Source organism: Oenanthe melanoleuca, chromosome 8 (genome assembly GCF_029582105.1).
Source record: "Oenanthe melanoleuca isolate GR-GAL-2019-014 chromosome 8, OMel1.0, whole genome shotgun sequence".
NCBI lineage: Eukaryota > Metazoa > Chordata > Aves > Passeriformes > Muscicapidae > Oenanthe > Oenanthe melanoleuca.
This window is the reverse complement of record NC_079342.1, coordinates 9185531-9200816: the sequence shown is the minus strand read 5'-3', so window position 1 is coordinate 9200816 and position 15286 is coordinate 9185531. Positions and strand designations below refer to the sequence as shown.

Genomic DNA, 15286 nt, shown 5'->3' with positions numbered 1-15286 from the left:
TATATTTCCCACCTCCTAGGCAACCACACTTTTTTGTTTGTTTCAGAAGATTTAAAACACAAACACACACATGAAAAGATTCAGGCAAGAACACACATTATTTCCATCAGAAGGACATGTGCTATCCCATGCCTGAGATATTTTTTTGCCTCGGCTTGTAACAAGCAATCGCTAGACAGACATTTGCATGACCTCATGGGAGAGAGACTTGAGGGAACCTGACGGCTGCGTTATGGAGCTCGCGTTAAACTCACGGGTCTCTGCTCTGGCGCTTAGATTGCCTCCGCCTCCGCTGCTGCCCTGACCTCGGGGCCCGCAGGGCTATGTACACACTTTTTCCTCGCTGCTTGGCATCTTTGCGGCCTTCTCCCCTTTCTCAGGGCCCAGGGGCCCGGCTGTGGACGCAGCGGGCCCTGCTCGGCCTGCGCTCCCCTCAGGGCGGCGAGCCCACCCTGACCCCGCACGGAGCGAGAGCGCATAGCGCACCTGCGGCATCCAGTGCTGAAACGGGCTCCGCTTAATGACAAAACTTTCCCGGTTTTCCTCCACGGTAAGTGCCGGTTTTCCTCATCCGCAATAAGTCCTCCCGAAGGGCTTTATTTTAGGAATTTTCTGAAATTTACCTGACCCCCTGCAGTTCAAGCAAGTTGAAATTGAATTCGTAGTAGTGAAATGAGTCATTGCAATCTTTCACTGGCGTTCCTAATCACACCCCGCCCCGCTAACTATTTGAGCTGGCCAGAATTACAATGAAAGAAATATACCATCAACTAAAAAGCACTTGCATGAAAGAAATGAATGGAATTTGAGAAATAAAACCATTCCCAGGTGATATCTGTATTGCCTGTTAGCAGCTAAAGAAGCACCAAAATTTCCAGTCTGGTTCTCCTAAAACAGAGTTTTTGCCCCAAGAGAGACTGCGAACTCTTGCCTTTTATCTTAATGCAGGATGAAAAAAAAAGTCTTAAAAGACAAAAAATCACTTGAATATTTTCCTGGAAGAAGTGCTCATTTTTCCAATTTTCTATCTCCTTTGAGCAGTCTCTCTCTGAAAAAGCACTTTTATCCCAGGAGGGAATATTTTAATGGACTATGTTTGAAATGCAAGTTCATCACCCAAAAGACACAAACACACATCTTAGCTTCCCTGATGAGCAATGTAATTCTCCTCTCACATGAGCCAAACACAAACATGCTTCAACAGAGCAGCAAACTCACTGGACGTTCTTGACTCTGCTTTTCCAGCACAAACTGCTGGGAAAATGTTCACCCCTCACTTGAGAAACTGCAGGCTAGCAGGACAATAAAGGAGAAGTGAATATGCAAACAGGAGTCTAATCTATTTCTTATCTGTGACCTATTCATAAACTAAAATGTGATATCTTGGTATTAATTATATCTCAGTATACTAAGAAGGGAAAAAAGAGGCAGCCTCGGATCGAGTTTCCTTCTAGAAGTTGCTATATAGACAACTTTTGTGCAACTGCTTTTTAATGTCTGCTAGATTTTTAATATGGTTAATACATACGGTCTATAAAGGGCCATTAAATCCTCTAATTTTATATTTAGAAACCCATAGAATTTCTTCAAAATTGACAAGCATCCCTTTTTTACTTGAAGCCATTTAAAGTTCATCACCGTTTTCCTGGTTCCTTTTCGCCACTAATACCTCTAACTTACAAAAAATGCACCTATAAACAATATAAAACACTATAAACCCACAGCAATATAATCATAAAGAGTTGCCTTCTTTACTGCAGCAGGATTACAAATAGGAATGCTTCTCTTAACATGGCTGTAGAATTTCAGTCTAGTTCTTAATGCTCGGGGTTAAAGAACTGGTTAAGGAGTTTTTGCCTGGGTTTTGTGGTAGAAATCATGCTTTATAAATCATGTGTGGCATATCTCCTCAGAGCCAAGAGCTCTCAGGACGCCAGTTTCCTTTTCATACCTGCACCACATATGCCATTATTACTGGTTTTGTCCTCCCACCAATACTGAAAGTTTCTTATGCTGTTCTTGTACATTTTTCAGTAGATTTATACAGATTACATTGCATGAAATTCTGGACCATTAAAGCAAATGAGGTAACTTTCATACAGTTACAAAAAATACACTTATTTTTAGGAAGTAGTTTATAGAGAATCACAGAATATGCTAAATTGGAAAGGTCCATCAAGTCCAACTCTTCTGCATTGGGGTAATATAATTCCTTCGTTCCTGTGAGTTTGTCAAGAAAAGAAAAATTATTTGTACTACAGTAGTGATTATAGCCTCCTAAGAGTGTCTGACTGTGCTAGGCACAAATAAATGCCTGAAACAATAAAGTCACTTCCTGCCTCAAAGAGGTACACTTTAAGCACACATGGCAACAGATGGAGAAAACCCTGGAGTATTAATGTTGCATGCACCAGAAGGGATTATTCTGAGAGGGAATTAGACTGTGTGCTGTTACTACTTGTACTGAAAGTCCTTGGTCCAATATCACATCTTGCAGGACTGGAGGTGGAATAAAATTTTCTTTCAAAGTCTGCAGATTGAGTGTTCCCTCCCACACATTTCATTATACTGCTGTCAAGGTTCATTCTCACTGGCATTGTCATTTTTATCTTGAAAATGTTTTCAGAACGCAAGCGGCTGCAGTGGAAAGAATCAGTGACACAAGTTTGGCATGCTTTTCTGTAAGCAGTAGAAGAAAACTCTGCCTGCACTGCAGGCATGATAATCAGCATATCCCATGGGTAAGCACCTCATTGTTTCTCTCATCTGAAAGTATCACAGAACATAACTGTACCAACAGTCATCACTTACTTTTGTATCAGCACACCAGTGGTCAGCAGCAGGGGAAAAATGTTGTCTTTTAATATGCAATGTCAGGAGCATTTCTGCAGCAAAGTACTGACCTGAAAGTCCAGATGGTTTGTAAGTTGTGCCCTTACGAGCAATTTTCCCTCTCACCAAGCCCCTTTAAAATCTGTAATGCTAGTCTCTACTGAGAACAATGTGTGGCATATCTCAAACACGTTGTAGAGTGGGTTTCATTTTTGAGAAGGTTTGTTTCTTCTTCTTGTGTCTAATACATTTGAACTTGCATAGAAAGACTAATCAAAAAAAAGAATACTCTGTCATAAACTGTGTGTGGACCAGATGTGCTTCTGTTGATGTTGCTGAGAGATTTTTTCCCGGTGGATTTGAATTTGGAACATGAAGAGGCCATATGGTAGTAAAGATAATTTACATAGCACCTTTTATCAACAAATATTACAAAGGACCTTGCAAATCACCTACTGTACAGAAGGAGTTTCACTCAGAACTGAAACACAAATACCTCTGGGGTAAAACTTGGAAATACATAACAGCCATGAAACAATTTCTAATTATTTGTGAAAAATAAAGTTACAGCAAACTGAAATTATGAGAGGAGCACAGGTGGGAAAGTTCTATTTACAAATCTGTTGCAATTCCACAGTTTCACCCTATATGTGAAGTAATGATTTATGAAAAACCATTTATTCCTTTTGATAAGTGCAACTCTGATAAAATGATCTTCAAATATAGACATTGAAAACAGAACAGAATACTAAGTGGGTAACTTCATTTCAGTTTTGCAGACATGCACTGTGCATATGCACAGTAAATGTGTATACCTCATTTTAATCTCAGTATCCCAGTAGGTAATGTGGCCAAGAAAATTGAACTTTTTTTTGTATTTGTTGTAGGTAGAAGTGTGGCAGGCTCTGGACATTTTCCAATACTGTCATGAATGTCATTACTGAAGTAAAAATAATCAAGATAAAACATTTGTTTCAAAGAAAAAATAATTTTTTCCTATCAATCTTGGGGAAGATGAACAGTAGGAGATAGAAAATGTGATAGATTGCAATATGCATCAGGACCGTCGTAATTTTCAAATGAAACTATGTAAAGTTCCTCAGTGAGGTTTACTATTTGAAAATATTACCTTCTTCCAGCCTTACTTACAGGTTGAACCTTGTTTCAATCCCAAATCTGTCTAATGTGCTGTAGATACATTCAAAATATGTTTATGTGCTGTAAGAAGGCAATTCAAAATGCTGCTCAACAAATCAAATTAATATTAAGTAGATATACAACATAATTTATGTTGTATATTTACAGAACTCCCAGAAGAACTTACTACAAAATCACTCACTGCACTTAAAATGAAATTGGAATCATAGCTTTATGTAAAGAGACTTTTGAAACAAGAATTTTTGAAGAATTCAGAAAGTTCAGCTTCCAGGTCCTATCTTTTGATTTTCTAAGAACTTCTGGCCACCCACAGTAATCCAGACCTGGTCACAAAAAGTCACAGCAGTCTTAATATCACATTTATCCTCATAACCCAGCCATAGTGGTCCTTCCTGTCCCAGAAAAGACAATGATACTGATTCTGTAGTAAATGACCAGCAGCTCTTTTCCTGATTTCAGCATTGCAGTGTCTTGTAATGAAGAGTGCAATGATTTTCAGCATAACCAAGTGACAGCTGCAAAATTTTTTTGTATTAAACTAGCTGCTAATTAGGAGTAAAAAGTTTTCTTGAATCCGTTCAAACTCTTAAAACTGACTGTGCCAAGATCCATTGTCCAGATATTCCTTTTCACTTCAAAGGAATGACAGCAGAGAAAAAGTACTGCAGACACACCAGTACTTGAAAATTATAGGTTAGGAAAGACACAAAAGATTTCATTAGAATTGTAGACCTCTGAGGGGGAACAGCACAGCCATGTGTGGAGGTTCTGTGTGCTTATCCTTGACATGCAACTACTTAACATTCCTGAAAAATGGGCACTAGTAGTATCACTCCACAATTATGATGCCCATTTTCATGGTCATGCTTTGTTCACCCTCCTGATGGCAGCACTTACAGTCAGAAATGTGGAATAACATGAACACAGTGTGCTCCTAACCTCAGGAGCAATTTTCCTTTTTTTATTTGTATAGTCACATGCACTAAAAGGATGTGAAAATACTATTATTAAACTACCCTTAAATATGTTTAATGGCACCACATGCTGACTCAGAAACTCCTTTCCTTCTAGCCCAAAGCTGTGTCTAATTGCAAATGCTTTATTACTGTGTTGATAAATGTACCATATCATTCATTTCTTTTCAGAAAAATTTCATGCAGGCCTTTTTTAATACAATGTTTTAAACATCAAACTCAGCATATCCATTTAGAAGAGCAATCTCAGTTCTTAGCTGTAGTAAAAGTAATAATAATAACAACACTTATTGTACTTTAGATCTTCAAAGCACTGTATGGGTATTAAGCAATTTGTCTCTCTTGGCAAGGATTTTAGTTTGCATTGGACAGTAAGTAGCAGCAGGTACATTGTTTCTTCTTTTTTTTTTTTCTTTATTATTTTCTCCTTCCTGTTTTAGTCCCCACAGGCTAGAAGTGTGTCGCTTCTCTGTTTATGGGAATTCTATAAATTCCTTACTGGTGCTACTGAACGGTTTGAATTTGCTTTTATCTGCCAGAACAATCCATCAGGCTGCTATTATTTGTAATGTATCTCAGGAAGAGAAATGAGAGTCAACTCTTTTGAAGCCTACTCTCTTGCCATAGCATGGAGCTGTCCTGGGTAGGTTTCAAAAGGAAATATCCTCTTTTTTTCTTCTCACTATCTCAAATGTCCTTACTTACTATCACAACTAATCATACCAGATTAAGCAAGAATCTTGTCTTTTGCAAGTGCTGGGGTGGAAACACACAATGAGTGCAGTTCCAAGGATGGTGTTTCCACAAGTACAAGGATAAACATTATTGGTTTTGGTGCCCAGTGAAACAGGCTTGACAATCCTTGCTTTCCATAGGAGACTACCTCCTTTCTAGTGGCAGAAAGTGCAAGCAAAAGAGCCAGTTCTTCTTAGAACTAAGGGTCAAAGGTACAGTAACCAAGATGTGTAAAGCCAGAGCTTGTCACAGTAGAAACAACTTTGCCATTCCAGAAATCAGTTGAACTTAAAACATATTGCACTCCCATTCCACCCAGAAACTGCTAGTCTCCATTTCCCTTTGCAGCAACTCTTCTTTCTGTAAACGTTCAGAATTGTAAAGTACTCGTCCTTGAAATTTCTAATCAAATCTCAAGGAGACTGAGGAGTCTGCAGATGTAACAGGCATTAATTCAGTGATCTCTGTTGTCAAAAAAGCAGTCAATGTTTAAGTGCATTACAGCCATTTATCTTTTGCTTATCCAGGTAATTATTTCTGTAAGCTTGTCATGGGAACATTTTCAATAAACATTAAAATAAAATCACTGGAGCGATTTGGCTTGTGGAAATTCTCCCAAAATTGAGAATTATCAATAAACAGAGGTGCTATCTCGCTTCTAAATTGTATCAATATAGGTGTGGGTAGCTGTGAATGTGCTGTGACTTCCTGTTGCTTCTGTCGTCAATTCCTATTTCCTAACAGTGCGTGTCCTGTGCATGCTCTGCCACATGCTCGCTTCCCCAGCACGGATATTTCTGCAGAAGCAATTCTGAAGAGCTAAAAACCCAACTCTCTTCTTCCATGACCAGGCCCTGCCCAGTGGTCAACTTGACCTTTGCCAATACCACTAAATAGTGCTCCAGGAAGAAGCAGGTTGGTATTTTGCCATAGACAGCACTTTTCTGTCACACAGAAGACAAAGACATCTGCTTCTTAAATGCCTCAATCATCTTTAATTCAGACATGTGTTGTTAATCTTTTCTCTTGAAAAAATAACATGCACATGATTTATATTTCCTATTATATCTACATATACATTCGGAATTCTCCTTTGGAAGCTTCAGTAGCTATAGATTAAATCTTGATGACAAGAAATTAAGGAAGTGGAGGGTAGGACTTGCTAGAAGAATTTATGCAGCTGAGGACAGAATACAAAACTTCAAGGGTGAAGCACAACTGTTTATCTCTCATGCCACATAGGAAAGATTTCTGAGCTGATTTATTGCTTAGCTTTTGAAAGATCAACACAGTCACACAGAAAAAAAATCACTGTTTTCTTTTCTTCTTTCCAGGACTATAAACCCGTATTTCAAAAGCCATTGTTGAAGTGGAGGATTAGATGAAAAGGTTGATCCCTGACTCAGTTTTCAAGGGCAGGTCTCATGCTACTTAACTCAGGAATTTCCCCAGTTTTCTGTTGCATTCTATGCTGCCATCATCTGGCTCTTTTCATAAAACCTGGTATTTTGTAAATCTCAGTTATCTCCAGGCCTGGCTGTCTCTTTAGGTAAGAATCCTCAGTGCTTTTCATGATGATCTCTCACAGTATGAATTCACCTTTTCTCAAGCAGCAAGACCATCTCTCTGCAGCTCTCATTGCCAGAACATTTACCCAGACCCTGGGCCAGGTTTGCAGCTCCGTTTGCCTAACTGGGCACTCAGGATGGCGGGAGGATATTAATTTATGTGTCTGTTCATACTCCAGCGTGTTATTCTGATTCTAAATCTCTTCAATCACCTAGCAAGAGATTTCTTGATAGCAAGGCCAGTTACTTCTAGCATGCCAGCCACCAGCATCTTGACTATGCCTTCCTCAGAGAATGCAGACATTTGGTCATGGAAAACACATCTCCTCCTACAGTAAAAGGGTGTTACCATGATTCACTTAAACATAAAAAGGTTGTTTACTTACTCCAAGGCAAATCTTATTGTCTGCCTGATGGGGCAGTGATAAAAGGTGACAGAAGCTTTCCAATTGGCTTACACAGATCCAAGGCCACACAGCTTCCAAGACACCACAACCTTCACCTCCTTCTCATATATCTGGCAACCAGACTACTGTGAAAGATTCAGAAACATTCATCTGGCTAAACTCTGGATTTCTGATGGCAGGTAAAACTCTGAGGGAGCTGTGGAAGCATTGGCATTAATACAGACAAGAGGAAGAAAAATACATACAATAAACTTTGCTTCATCATTAGATTGCAACATATCACTGGGTTCTGAGGAAAGGCTTTTCCTGGAACACTTCCAATGCTTGGCTTTTTGTCTGCTCTGATCTTCACAGAAGCCCTCTGTCTCTGTGCATACAGGCAAAAGTCTGCCTAGCCAAACATGCTCAGCTGCTTTGTCTCCTCTTAAAGGATTCACCTAACCTGTTCTGTAGGCAACAAGAACAGGAGAGCAAGGTTGCCTCTCTGCTGCCCAGCCACACCCCAGTTCCAAGTGCAAAAGGGAGCTGATGGATGAAGGATGCTACAAAGAACATTTCTGTTGTGCATTAAACTGCAAACAAGCAAGCACAGCACATCTCTCTATCACAGCACACATCAATCAAGGCATGCAGTTCTTGACAGGACACTAATCAATCACCATAGGGAGACAACAGCATGGAGAGACTTCCAATATGTTTTCCTTCATTCTTTTGCCTGAAACAGGAGAGGCAGGTTAAATAAGGCTCAGCTGGAACTTATGATGCAGATTTTTCAGGGTATGGAAATTATTGCATACAAAGGAGACTTTGAGGCCTATAAATTAAAATGGACAAGTCTTGGGGCAAACCAGGAAAAAAAAAAGGGCGTATTTACATAGGGACTGTAAGGATAGATGAACTTAAAAAGAGAAAAGATGGGAAGCTTGGTCTTAGAAACAACAAAAATGCCTGTTTGTTTTAATTTCAACATCCAAGTCTTGAGAAAATCTAAAATCAAAACTGAAATTAAATAAACACTTCTTTAATGAACAAAGTAAAAATATGCCTAATATTTGGATATGCAGAAGTGACCTCTAATTCTGACTGAGTACTAACTTCAAATGACAGTGTGCTGAAACTTATAGATTCTGTATTTGCTTTTCATTTTTGTAATGACAGAGCAGAAGTGGGACAAAGTGACTGGACAGCTGTATGAAACCTCCATTCTGAATTGGACCTGAACCAATACACATAGGTCTTGAGCACCACTGCATACCTCCCTTAAAAATCTTCACTGCTCTGAATACTGGATGAATGTCTCCTTAAAGTTCTTGGCAGACCTGAGGTGAGAGTTTCAGACCTATTTGGGAACTGGCAGAAGTGGAACTGGGCTTCCATGGTTTAAAAGAAGTATCAATCCTAATGAAGCAACACAGAAAGTAAATAAGTACCTCTGAAAGTACTCATGTCAGCACAGTTAAATATTGGAGGCTTGAGGAAACACCTTTCATACAGTTGGTGGTAGAAGAAATGCGGACAGGCCCTATATTTGCCCTATATAACTTTGTATTTATTTCTTACACCACCAGTTTTCATAGCTTTGACCTGTGTAATTGTAGCATAAGAAGAAAATAAAGAAGCAAACCACGTAGAAATATGTGCCACTCACTTGGGAACTAAACAAAACAAATAATGTTTCATTTCAATTTTCAAGCAGGCTCTCTGTGTTTCTGAGGAGTGCTGATGCCCTGTAATATCTGAGCAAGACACCATTAGGACTGTATTCCTTCTTGCTTTATTAATAAAACAATAATGAACTCAGTGGTGCAGAAGCAACAGAACATGCTGCTATGAAGGAGACCTCAAAGCCCACTCAGCTGCTTCACTGGTGTATATTAAAATTAATGAGTTTCTGCTGCAGAAAGAAAGAGGTGTCCTTACAGGGGAATGAGATCCATGATCTTTATATTGTAGCACAACCACTGAGAAGCACAGAAATCTGCACAGCTCAATCTCCAATAACAAGTTTCTTTTTATAGGGGAAAGGCAAGGACAGGCTGAATACACTTGCTATACATATTGAAAGAGGGGATAGTAGAGTTTGTCATTTGCATCTTAAGCACCTTCCCACTAATAAAAACTGAATCAAGGCTCTCTCCCTCCCCCCACTCCCATTTTTATAGCTAAGAGAGGAAAATATTGGCGATATTGAATGCCAGCCAGCAGCTGAGGCTGCTAACTCAGCCTTTATAACCACAATATTTAATAGCTGTCAGTTAAAGAGCCCTGATATTTTTACACAGGAACATACATCTGGAGATCACCACATTTCATTAATATTTTTGTTTATGACATCCTTCACAGTGGTTTCAGCTTTTAATGCTTTCCACTTAAAAAAGCAAATTTTGAAGCAACTATTAGGTTGATAAATAATGCAATTTTTAAAATGTTGTTTCATTAAGACAGCTCAGTTTTATTTCAAATTCTTCAAGGCTTCATTTGACTGCAAAGAGGAGATAATAACACACTGCTGCAATAGCATCTCTGTGAAGCTTATTTCCTGCTTAAGAACTCCAATGAAAAACAAAAGTTACTAGCGTGTTTCATATCTGAAGCACATCAAGTATTTTGTGAGCCACTTTCTTGGACTGAAGTTGTAACTGGAGAGTACTTCTACCACATTATCCTAATTCTGTAGAATAATTTAAAATCTTAAGGAGGATCATTTTATTATCACTTCCTTTCCTTAGGTACTAGATATACTTTGACCTCAGATATATTAATGAGTGTTAGCTCCAAACCTAGTAACATTAAAACTACAAGTACTAAATCATGATAAAATTCAGAAAAACAGGATCAACTCAAAATTTCTCTGAACTGTCTTATAGGCACCAGCTATTGAGGATATTTGATCTCAATCTATTCATATCTAAATATTATGCACTTTCCATTCCAGAGTTCATTGCAGTCTACAGAGAACAGCTACAGAGCAGGAAAAAAAAGAGGGAGGAAGAAGGTGGGAGAGGGAAAGAGACAACACACAGGACAGGCAGCACCAAACAAAAACACCAACCAACAAACAAGCACAAAAATACCCACACCAAAACCAGCCTTGAGGAAGCATTAACAATTCCATTTCCTAATATCTGGCTATGATTTATACCTAAAATCTTTACAATATCACTTGTGTAGAGCTTAGTATTTTACACAGCATATCTACATCTCAGTCTGCAAACTGCTTCTGTTCTAATTTAACCAAGTTCAGCCTATTAATAGTATCATGTAAAGGGCAGCATTTTATCTCATTAAAACCCATAAATCTGCTATACTGCCCTGCCATTAAGTCCCTGTCAGTCCAGAAACATTCCACTGGGACTGTATTTGTTCTTTATTGAAATACACTTTTCTTTTAGTCTCACTAGAACCACGCTTTATCAAAAACATACTACATGAAGAAACATGGTATCTGAATTTCAGCCTTGATCACTTGTTTTTTGGAAAAGGTTTTTGGAAAGGCAAGAAAGAATATGGAAGTGAAAATCTGTCCCAGAAGACCCCAGAACTGGTTATTTATATGACATAAAGTCAGGATGATCCATTTTGTCACTTGCAAATCTCCCTTTGTGCCTCTTTCCTCTCCCTTGCTTTTGTAGATGGGGCAAACCTAAAGTTAAGCTCCAGAAAGTACCTGGGAAATGCTCTGATTCTGGGGATAATTTGAACCCAAACACAGCTTATTCCAGCTTGTGCAGTTTAAGCAAAGCAGAACCTCAGCACTGAGCAATCTGAGATGTATACAGTAAAATCTCTTGGGCTCTGGCAAAGACTTCTTTCCTACTTCCCTCCTAATATAGGGAAGTGCAATTGGGTGTGTGGCTCCAGAGAAGAGTAATTGTTAAGAGACATTCCACAAGGACTTTCAAGGCCAAAGAGTCAGAGACCACCTCTGCTAAAAGGAACCATGACAAGCCAGAGGCCATGTGCACATCAGCAAGGACTGGGGCTCAGTGGGATCAGAGCTGTGCAATGAGACATATTGGTTGGTGCTGATGACCTGACATGCTACCATGAATATTTCATTAGGGTTTATCTCAAAAAAGAACACATCTGTGCCCACTAGGGACTGAATGCAGTCAGTGAGCATTGAAAATGCTCTTGGAAAACATTGTCCTTTCAGCTTAATCTGAAAGAGATCCAAAAAAGCATCCCAAGACTGCTCTGTGGTATGAATCAAAGCACATTTACCAGGGACAAGCAGATTAGCTTCAGAAGCACATTCCTGATCTGAACTAAACTACTAATCTAAGTGCACTATGAATTCTTCTGCATGAGATCCTAACAGCACAATATACAGAGGGAAAAAAATTATTTTGTACTACGCTCAGAGATGCACTCCTGAAAAGTGGAATCAGGATGCATCTTCCAAAGTAAACTGATGCTATGTAAAAGCCAAACAGATAGGCAGGCTTTTTTTTTTTTTAATCAAAGATAATGGAAGAAGGCAATTTAAGGCAATTTTACTCTCTTTAAGAGTAAAAATTGCTTTTACATTTCAATCAAAATACAACACCTAGGCAGCATAAGCCACAGAGCTAAGCACCAAGCAGTATCCCCTCTAGTGTACTGGATGTTTCTCTAGTGACATTCAGGTAACAGAAGAAAAACCAGGATTTTTTACAGGCTTAAGACCTTTGACACTCTCAGCTTTTTTTCTAATATAATCACAAAAAAAAAATAATTAAAGGTATTTTGATATGCCTGAATGGAAATCAAATTATTTTTATTCAGACTGAAATCAAATATAGTAACAAAACTCCAAAACAATCTGTTCTCACCACTGTGTGAGGGCTAGAAAACAATAGTAATTGTGTATATTTATCTGGAAATGTTTACAACACACTTAAGAATTTCTTTCTTAGTTAAGGAATTTCAAAGTTCCTAACATCAGTGGTGATCTGGTGCCAAATGAAACAAAATTTTTACCCACTGCAGTTGATCAGTTCTTAATGATCATGGGTAATATTTGCTAACCTGTTGAGACTTCAAGTCAAGCTGTGAACTTGCTAAATATCTAAATCAATATCTAAATATTTTTCCCAAATTTAAGAAAATCTAAATGAGTACAGCTCTTGACTGATTTAGTAGCACTACAGTACGTAGAAAAGTTGAGACTTTGCACACTTTGCTTCTGCCTCTCAGACCCAGCCAGTATAACAAAAAAAATAATGAAGCATAGATCCATTAGCTGCTCTGAACTGTTCAGTTTTTTCTGTTCTAGTTAAACTGAGCAACAGTGAAAAAGATGATATCATAACAGAGGAGGAAAGGGTGTTCTTTTGCTTTGAAGAGGTTTTGGGTTAGAAAAGTAGCAAGAGTCAAAAGAAAGTCATCAAGAAAGTTTCATGACATCTATAACATGGTGTAGCAGTTCTGAGAGCAAGAATCACCTCTTCAGACAAACAGCAAATAATATTAATTTCTAGCAAATAATATTAATTTCAAGCTACAGACACTACTATTTCAAGACAAAAGTATCAGTATAGTGTAAAGCCAAAGTGGTCAATGGACCTTAATGTACATTGTGCATAGTTTTAACTGTAGAGCACTGGCTGTAATGACCACATAGATGCAGATAGTACTTTCATGAATAAACAAAAAAAATTATGTTATGGAGCAAATTGTCTTACGAAAGTCTGGTAGGTCCATCACTGCTCCAGTCTTTTCTCAGTATTTGTGTAAGTTCATTACATTCTCATCCTGATTTTAATATCATCATTCAGTCATTTTTTAACTCAAAATTGACTGAACCATTCACGGTAGACTAGAATTAAACCTTTGTAACACTTGAACATGGCACACAGTAATCCTTTTTAAAAATATAGATATAAGCATGCATAAAAATTACATAATTATGTTATTCTTTAACATCTGACCCCCTTTTAAAAATGCTGATATGCCTGTAGTCTGTAAATAATTGCAGTGTGTGTTTTTGGAGACCATTTAAGAAAAAGCTCCGGAGGGAAATGTTCTCATGTTCATAAGCGAGCTGTAACAGCAGGAGCCGCCAGAGGGAGAGCTGGGCGCGCCGGAGCGCGGGGAGCTGGGCGGGCAGGGATGGGCAGCAGCTCACACAGTCACACATACCCAGACACACAGGGAACTCTTTCCAAAGGAAATGTCTGTCAAATCACAGCAGTCGGGTTCCTGTGCAATCTGAAAATGCAAATCTCGACCTAAGGATTTGATACTCAGCACCGTTAAAGATTAGTCTCTTTACCCCCTTACTAGTATTTAATGTTTTTTTCTTATCTTTTTCTGAAGAAAAAAACAACTAGGGCAACACAGAGAGGAGAATAAAAGGATCTCTAGGAGTTCTACCTCGCCAAGTGAAGAAAGGACACCTACAAACCCATATTTTCCACCTCTTTTATGTTTACCTACCCGAAAGATGGGAAGAAATCAAGAAGGAAAGGGAGGAGGTGGGTATCATGACAGAGTTCACCAGTATTCAGTCTCTGCTGGTAGGATGCCAAACTCTGTGACTAGTGAGTCTCAAAAGTCAGTAGATCTCCCCATCAGCAAGGAGCAGACTTAATTTCTAGCTGGCAACCTCAGGCAGCAGAAGTTACCTCTGGGAATTGGGGCACTCTGCTGGAAGAACACAGCTGGCATCAGCCAAGTCGTGTGGACTTGGTCACAGATTGTCACACAGCTGGTGTTCTGTGCTAACCTAAACCTGTGCCAAGCTACTTTTATTCATATTACAAAACATAACGATATCCCAGCTGGCCTTTGAATATTTCCACACAGTAAAGAGATCCCACATTGCTAAAATGGAAAGAATTACAAAGACCAAGCCTTTCTGTTATAGTTCAGAGATTTACCAGTCTCTGAAACCTCCACTACAAAGGGCTATGGTCCTCCACATTTCTGACCTATTCACTGTCTCCTGGATTCCTTAGCTCTTTGTTCCTGACACATCTGTTTAGAGAAGCAGCTTTTCCAGATTATTCAATCTGTCTCATAAACAACTTGAATAGTTCAAAATGAATATTCCTTTGGCTAAATCCACTGCAGATTGGATGGATATATTCTCTGTTATGGAAGTGTGTGTGAATCCTGCAGAGTCTGAGATATAGCTCAGAGGGCATCCTGCCAGAAACAGCCACATTCCCTCTCATTCTTCCCACACAACTAAATGGATAAATCGAGGTGTCATGAAAATTGACACAGGAAAATCCAACAGGTGCCATGAAATTATTGCTTTCAAAGCAATTTTGCATGAAACAAGACTTGTATTGATTACATATCCAGTATAGCATTCTCATTCTATCTCTAAGAAAATTCAGCATTCCTGATCAGAGATGTAACATTTTAGAATGTATTTGCTGGGTTTTTTCTTGAGGACTAGCAAGACACAATTTCATTGAAAACAGTTCATCATGTCAAAGTTTACCACTTTTTTTTAAAAAACAACCTTTGGCACCTGCCCAGCATTTTTATCTGTTCAGAAATTACAGTAAATCACAGTCTTTACCTCACCCGCTGATTTAGCTAGGATATGTCCAGAACAAAGGGCCATAATAAATGCCAACGTGAAGGCTACACCCACTTATAAATCACACAGCCCCAG

The 15286-nt window shown here is 38.8% G+C and overlaps 1 long non-coding RNA gene across 2 annotated transcripts; it reads left to right on the top strand.

The window, feature by feature from the left end:
• Positions 1-461: 461 nt before the first annotated feature.
• LOC130256344 (uncharacterized) lies at positions 462-14132 on the top strand. Of its 2 annotated transcripts, none has more exons than XR_008841095.1 (4): positions 462-550; positions 2627-2741; positions 8833-8998; positions 13975-14132. It is a non-coding gene; the product is annotated as an uncharacterized LOC130256344 (long non-coding RNA). The 2 variants fall into 2 exon arrangements; XR_008841094.1 differs by lacking the exon at positions 13975-14132 and adding an exon at positions 6444-6614.
• The last annotated feature ends 1154 nt before the right edge of the window (positions 14133-15286 follow it).